The sequence below is a fragment of the Lonchura striata genome, chromosome 6, assembly GCF_046129695.1.
Source record: "Lonchura striata isolate bLonStr1 chromosome 6, bLonStr1.mat, whole genome shotgun sequence".
Taxonomy (NCBI): domain Eukaryota; kingdom Metazoa; phylum Chordata; class Aves; order Passeriformes; family Estrildidae; genus Lonchura; species Lonchura striata.
The window spans coordinates 50,460,669-50,468,622 of NC_134608.1; the positions used below are offsets into that span (position 1 = coordinate 50,460,669).

At 40.9% G+C, this 7,954-nt stretch overlaps 1 long non-coding RNA gene across 1 annotated transcript; it reads left to right on the forward strand.

The window, feature by feature from the left end:
- The first annotated feature begins 622 nt into the window (after positions 1–622).
- LOC116183686 (uncharacterized) lies at positions 623–2,445 on the forward strand. The gene is made up of 2 exons (XR_004148352.2): positions 623–785; positions 1,987–2,445. It is a non-coding gene; the product is annotated as an uncharacterized LOC116183686 (long non-coding RNA).
- Positions 2,446–7,954: the final 5,509 nt, after the last annotated feature.

Genomic DNA, 7,954 nt, shown 5'->3' on the forward strand with positions numbered 1-7,954 from the left:
CAAGTAGGACATTTGTCTTGCACGATGCTTATCAGAGAAGACAGAATTTTAAAAAATTGTACATTGAAAAAATAGCGTCTGATTACATACAACATGTTCTGCCAGATATTCTGAGACAGCACCAGAAGGCACCACATTTCAAGTGGCAACAACATGTCATGGAAATATCTGAAAAATCTCCTTCTCAGTGAAATGTCTGTTTACTGTGCACTTCTTATCAAGCTGCGTTGTTTATTTTTACCTGATTTTCCCCATTTTTTCATTGGTAGATAAATTTTCTGTTTTTCAGATAGGTTCTTATTTTCAGTGAATAGGAGTATAAAAAAGCAGAGTATCTGTTTTAAAATATATATTTAAAGGTAATTAATTCCTACAGCAGATATGTTGATCTCATTGGTTCTTATTGACTTCAGTCTCTTGTTCTCATGTACATAAATAAAGACAACAAAAAGAAAATAGATTTCAATGGTTTCTTCACCTGTGGTGTTCCTGGTGAGGAATTAATAGACTGATTTAGGAGAAGATACAGAGTGTCTGGAGCAACAATAAGTAAAGAGCTTGTGTTGTTCATACCCCAATATGGCTCACCTGACTGATGTAGTTTTTCTGGGTGTCCTCAGGCATATTCCCTGGCATGTTTGTTCTTGAATGCCCTGTCTGCAATGGGAGAATGTTTCTTCTGTCTGTCTAGATGGTAATTTCCTTGTGACAGAAACTGGATCTTACAACATGCTGGTGCAGAATCCACTAATGTGATCCACTAGTACTGCTTCTTTAAATTAATGGTAAGTAACAACTTGGACAAATATGAAAATTAAATGCTAATTCCTCAGCTGACATCTCAGTACAACCTCATTTCACATATTTGAACAAGGTCTTTTTTCTGCTTGGCAACAGCCTCACAGGTCAAAACATGAGGAATTTGGCAAAATCTCCTAGTATCACCTTTGAACCAAAAGATCAAGTGCCTCTGAAGCTGGACAGAAGATATTGTGAATGTAGGGTGTTTTGCTATGTGTATAGGGTTTCCTTGAGGTATGAAGGTTGGGGCAGGAGGAAAAGGAGTGAAAGAGGAATTGCTCAAAGTCTGCAACAAGCTATTTCCTCTCCTCTAGCAATTATTCTTCCATTCCTGTGTCCCCAAACCTAAACTGGAGCAAGCCAGAAGACAGCAATCTCACTTGTGCAGTGTATGCCTGTTGAGTTCTGGAAAAACACCTTTCCAAATAGGTCCTTGAGCTGGCATTCAGCAGTGCCTCACAATACCTTGTATCCTGAGAAGGGGCTCCCTGGCCTGCTGATGACATGAAGGGCATGGAAAGGGTGCTGAAATCCTTGTTCATCATGTGTTGAGGTGTACAGAGGGGTTGGTGTAGTGGGTTGATCCCACTACACTGCAGGACTCAATGGTGGAATCTCAGAAAAAGACTGGCAGAGGAAATCAGTGGAGAGAGAGTTTGCCAACAAGGAATGGGAGGAAAATACAGCAAGAATGGTAAACAGGAGGAAAAGATACATTTTACAAGATTTTTACATTGGCATTTCAATTCTCATACCCAAATAAAATGAACTGCTGAACCTTCTCCTGTTCACCCACAGTAACCCTTATGTGAAGAAATGACAGTGCTGAGGGAAATTGCTGTAGGCTGAGAAAAGAGAGTTTCCCTAAACGATAGCTGTGATTTCAGCTAGCTGTGACATTTGAAAACACAGCCAGACTAACCTGTTCTTTATTCTCTAGCAGCACAGATGCCCTGTTGTGTTCCATAGGCTGCTGTGATCACTAGCTGAGCTGACCCAAATAATAAGGGAAGCCTCAACTGTCGGGGCAACTTGGAGGTACAAAGAAATGTGGCACTTTGGTGATAAGATGGATGAAAAAGAGAGTGGAGATGGAAATGTATTTATTTTAAAGAAATTCATGTCCCCAAGCAGCTTTTAGTCCTTGAAAGAGTAATGCTTATGTATTTATGAACCTCTCTCCAGACAGGACCTTGCTGTACAAACCCCATTGCTAACAACAGCACTGCTTCAAGACATCTCTGGGTGAAGAATCCTTCCTGCATATTTTTAGCACTGGAAATTTAAAAGATGATGTAATTGTTTTGAAGAACAGCTCTTCTTGTGGGGCCTAGATGATGATGCCACATTGCATGGATTTTTGGTCATTTCAGACACCAACAGCGAATCAGAACATGACAGCTTGAAGAGCCAAACATTGGACAGCCAACAGCAGAGGGGTTATTGCCATCACAGCAGTGCTGATGGTTCAGGGAAGAGCCCCACATTGCATACCAATGAAGAGAGAACCTTTCACTGTGCTCAGGATGTGCTTGCATTGCACAGGTTAGTGTACACTGGAGAGGCAAACTAATCTGGGCACCAAAGTCATGGATCCACATGTAGATCCACTTGTTTAAATATACTTGCAGTATCTCTATCCTATCCAGTAATCTCAGTTTTTTTTAAACTACTCTGAAGTACTGACTCTTTTAAATCTCATAATTTCCTAGCCTCAGACATCTGGTAAACTCCATCTGTGCTGTGGAACTATGCTATTTCAAGGTCATGCATTTCAGTAAATGATTCCTAGTGCATTTTGCTCCTCTGTGGATTTAGAGTTCTCAGAGCTAAGCAGACAGATCTCTGCATCCAGCTGAGGTACAGAAATACTGGGACAATGAATTCTAGAAAAATTGCATCTCAGCATTAATCAGTGGGAATGGGTCATGAAGGGTGAAGGGAAATATAACCAAGGCTGGAAGTGAGTGGCCTTACAAAAGTTTATAGGAAATAGCAGAGTAGGCAGTTTGCTAAATAAATGCCATAAAGCACAAGCACATATCACTTCAGTGCAAAAGGAGGATGGGAATCTCAGTCAGACCAGTGCCTCAATCATTAGCTCTCCTTTGATCTCAGCATAAGGAGGAAATATGCAGAAAATTAAATGTAGGTCATCATGCTAAAGAGTTATACTAAAATGATAATACAAGACTTTATCGTGGAAATTACTCTGTAAGTTAGCCAGAGAAATAAAATACAAGGAAGGATATTTCTGAAAGTATATATGTAAAAGGAGGGAGTGCAGGCTCAGTTGATGTAAAATACCAAGAAGCAAGGAAAAGCACCAAGGAAAGAGAAAGTATTTTTTCCAGGTTTTTTTCCTTAATACACTTAGCTGCAATCAAATAACTAACAAATTCTTGTCTACAGGCAGAACAATATGTGCATTGTTTCTGAATTGCATTCTCTTTTTTTTAGAACTTTTCTTTAATTCTTGTGGTTATTCACAAGTCTTGTTTTCTTCCCTAGCATGCAGCCTCTGAAAATGTAGGACATGTGCTTTCTTGTTTCATAATCTAGGTTATTACTAAAATATTTAATAATACTAGATTGTGTGACACCTTCTGGATTGTTGTGTGCTGCTGCCCTCAATTTTGTCAATGAACCACTGGAAATCACTGGGTCCAGCTGTCCTACCTGTCCTGCTCCAGCTTTACTGCTGCCATCTAACATAACACAGGCTTTATGTAATAACCCCTAATTGTAAGCACAGAGAATTATAAAACCATAGAATAGCCTGGGTTGGAAGGGACGTTAAAGATCATCTCATTCCAATCCCCCTGCTACAGGCAAGGACACCTTCCACTAGACCACTCAGAGCTCCATCCAAGCTGGCTCTGAACACTTCCAGGGATGGGGCATCAACCACCCACCCTGGGCAACCTGTGCCAGGGCCCCACCAACCTCATAGGGAAGATTTTCTTCCAAATAAGTAATCCAAACCTTCTCTCTCAGTTTGAAGCCATTCCCCTTGTCCTGTCATGACATGCTTGTGTAAGAAGTCCCTTTCCATCTTTCTTGTCAGTTCTCTTTAGATATTAGAAGGTACAATTGTGTCTCCCTGGAGCCTTCTCCAGCCTGAACAAAGTGAATCATGAAAGACAGCATCAAGGTATAGGATACGTACTGCTTCCTCCTACTCAAATGCCTGTTAATGGATCACAGGAGAACAATATTTTGATTTGACACCATTTTTTCCTGAAGAAGGACATATTTGTTGTCAGTTGCCTCCTTGTTTTCTTAGACATATTTACAAATAGTTTAATTATTTGTTTTAATACTTTTTCTTCTAGAAAATGAAATTAGAGTAAACAATTTTCTACTCTTCCTTTTCTGCCTTTTTAACATTCTTCTCAACTTCTTGCTCACTTTCTATAAAGTTCTAAGGGTAACCACCAATGTCTCTGAGGCTGCTAGTCATGTAGCTTACAACAAATGTTGTCAGACTCAGATGATTTAGTCAAACCTACCAAACTTTCCCTTTCTTTCTCATATCAATCTTGACTATCTCCTAAGTGGATCTAGAGCAGTACTGGTGTGGGAGCTTTGGTGAGAAGTGGAAATGTGGCTTTCTTGGCTGCACTATCTTGCCAACTCTAAAAAAGCAATAGAAGCCAACTAAGAGATGCCCACAAGCCTTCAGGTTTTTGCAAGGTGAGCAGCAGAGAAATCTTGGGATAGGTGATAAAAGCTGATTCTCCATTTTGGGATAGGAGGATTGTGAATGATGGAAAGGTGTATGAAAATGTGGCTGTTCCCAAGGCTGAGATTCAAAGACAGGTTTGGATAGCTCTGTGTTTTCTACAAAAGAACCATCTCCTTATTATGCTGCCTCTTGTAGCTCTGCAGAATCATCATAAATATAAGAAAGCAAACAAGCTCATGAGCATAAGGTGATAAGAAGTTTTCTATATCTTGTATGAGTGGAACAGAAACCAGCAGTGTTTAGCAATTTTGGTCATGAATGAAAAGACCCAGTTTCTCAATCTGGTGGGCGCACAGGTTCAGATCATACTGTAGTGGAACATGGAGTGGCTGTGTGCACTAATTAAGGTCGCTCATTTTCTGGCTAAGGAAGGTTTGTGAAATTGCCTTTCACAGCACTGCTGGTTCATCCCCTTCCAAAGCCCCCCACACTGTGCAGTGAGCTGGGCTGCTGAGCCCCACCAGGCTGGAGGGGCCCTCCTGCAGTGTGACAGGAGAGGGGCAGTGTGTGAGAGGGGCAGCTCTGTGGGGCGTGTGTGACTCTGGCACGTTGGGAATTCTCCAAACCACTCTCGTGCAGGTGGCACGTGCTGCCATTAGGGACGCACACCGACGCCGGCACGGGGACAGAGTTTCGGGTGCTACCTCAGCTCTGAACTCTGAACTTGCCACCCATGAGTTCTCTGCAGCAAGTTAGGAGCTGCAGGGCTCTGCACTCTCACTGGGGGCAAGTTGTGGTGCTGCATGGCAGCTGCCTTTCCTGAGAGACAGCCCCCAACCGGCCCCTGCATCGTGGAGTGGTGGATGCAGCTATCCACCAAGGAATGGACGCCACAACGCAATCCCCCTGGGATCTCTCTGACCCAGAGACAGCTCTCAGAAGATGCCATGAAGACCCTGCAAGGGGTACAAACAGCAACCAAGGGCATGTGTGGAGCTCATCAGCCTCTGGGGAATGCTCCCCTCAGGTCCTATAGTGTGAGGAAGATGGGTCAGCCATGACCACACTGGATGGAAAGGGGTTTGTGGTGTAGGGGATGAAAGCATCACCTCCACAGCACAACATGGACATGGCCACTCTGCTCCAGAGGGAATGTCATCTGCTCTGAGCTAACCTCTGTGTCACAACTAAAGTTTGTACCCCTACTTACTGCCTTCATCTTGAAAGGAACCAGGAAAGGTACACACACCTTTCCAACAGAGTAAGAGTCTTCTTTCAAGCAGTAATTCAGTAATTTGGAAGTGATTTGTGGAGAAATTTCCTCTTGGGATCACTTTCTCATTTTTAAGGTCTAAAAGGCACTAATTTAGGTTTCCTGCCTGCCTCTTTTTTATCCTAGTAACATAATTAAATAAATAGATAAATCAATACATGTATAAAAATAGATAAATACATATTATCCCAATATACCTGGAATCACATATATCAAATCAGTCAAGATTGGATTGCTTGGTTTGGTAGAGGGTTGACTGAATGCCCAGGTGTGCAGAACCTGAGCTGCTCACTAAAGAGATGATGCTGGTGCATTCCCTAAAAAAACGCCCATATATTCCCCCTCACATTAATTGCTCAAGGTAGTTATGTAAATGTTAGCGAAAACATATAGCATCACAAATTTTAAACAATCTTGTCTAAACATACTATTCCTACACAGTTTATTTTACTCTTTTCTTATGGGATATTATTTCTCTGTAATTATTACTGGGTATAAACACATGTGAGTTGCTAAGTTAATCATAGTAATTAATAAAAATCGACAAGCCCATCTTAAACATTAAAGAAGAAAACAAAAAAATACAAAAAAAAATTAGGACTTTTGTTTGTAGATCAGTTTCAAGCCTCAAAGAAAATGACACATTTTGAAGTGCTTACTACAGACTACTTTACTGGAATAGGTAGATGTAAAAATAGATGAAGATTTATAAAAAGCTGTAGTTACTTGGCTGAAAATAGTTTTACTTTTTACTCAGATAGAAACTAATAAGTGTGTCTGAGGAGAAACAGCTTATTTTTCTTCCTGTTTCTGGGCATTCATTGCTCATTAAATAGCTTATGTTTTTTGTATAGACAAGAAAAATTATCAGTTCTTTTCTTCTGAATTAGGTCTTACTTTCCTATTCCAAGGAAAACCAAATTTTTTAATGTCTTTTTTTCTCCAAGCTTTTTGTTTTATGGCTTTGAGAAATCCAGTTTCGTCAAATATTCTTATGGTCAAGAGTGGAGTCTTTGATGGGAATTGCAGCACATGGATGTCCTTTAGGTGAAACTATCCACAGGAGAGGTGATGCTTATGTCCTGTTTGAGCAAGGTCAGTAAACAAGGGATAAGAACATATATAATCCTAAATCAGTGGTATAACTCAGAGTTAGAGTTACCTGCCACTTTGACTCATGTCCCAAAGATTTTTGTAACTTTTTTCTGTGCTAAGCCTGAGAAGAAGTTTTTTCTAATTAAGCTTTTAGGTTCTCACGGAGCGCTTTTTAGCTTTCAATATGTCACTTACTGCATACACGTCTCCTAACCTTCCAAACCCACTTCTCTGCAAGGCTGCCAATGTAAAACAAAGTTCTGGATCTTTCCCTCAAGCACTTCCTGAAGTATTTTTTTTCCCTGTCATTACATAAAGCATTATGGTGATCTTTCTTTTAAGCCTGCCATCTGGATGTCATTCTGATTTTGTCTCTTTTTAAATATGCATATTCAGACTAGACCTGAAATGACGCAGCTTCTTTCTATGCAATGCTTCTAAAAGCTGTACTTTCTTTCCCAGCTGCTTCATCAAAACTTTGGTCATGGCTCCACCATCTCAGCTCTTGGTTTTCGAGTTCTTCCTCTCTGTTATGAAATCCCACATTTGCTACCTCCCCAGGGATATGAAAACTGGTGCTGCAAAATTTATTTTCCTGGCTGCATGGAGCACTCCAAATCCTTTTTGCATCATCTTGCCCTGCTGCCTCCTATCAGTCCCAAGTTTCTTGTCTTCACCTGCTGGGTAAAGTGCGTCACCAGTCAAGCCTTTCCCAGGTTAGTGGATCTTGAAATGAATCCTGGAGTGTGTAGCTCCCTCATCTCCATATCTTTATTCACATGTATACTCCTTGTATTCTGAAACCAGGGCTCACAGCAAGGGCTGTTCCTGAGGGAAGACAAGGTGTAGGGACTGGCACTTCCAGGGCTGGACCTGCCCTGGCTGCCCTGGTTTTAGACTGTCTCTATACTTGATATTCTCTCCCTCTACTTGTGTTTATACAGCAAAGAGCAAACAACTCTTATTGACATCTTTGGGTGCAGTTACAAAACTACAAAGCCCATCACTATTCATTAATTGCAATCCATCTCCTGTTTTCCTGTGAGCACTGCTTTGTGCTTTGAAAGAATATAACTCTATTTATAAAACTAGATTTC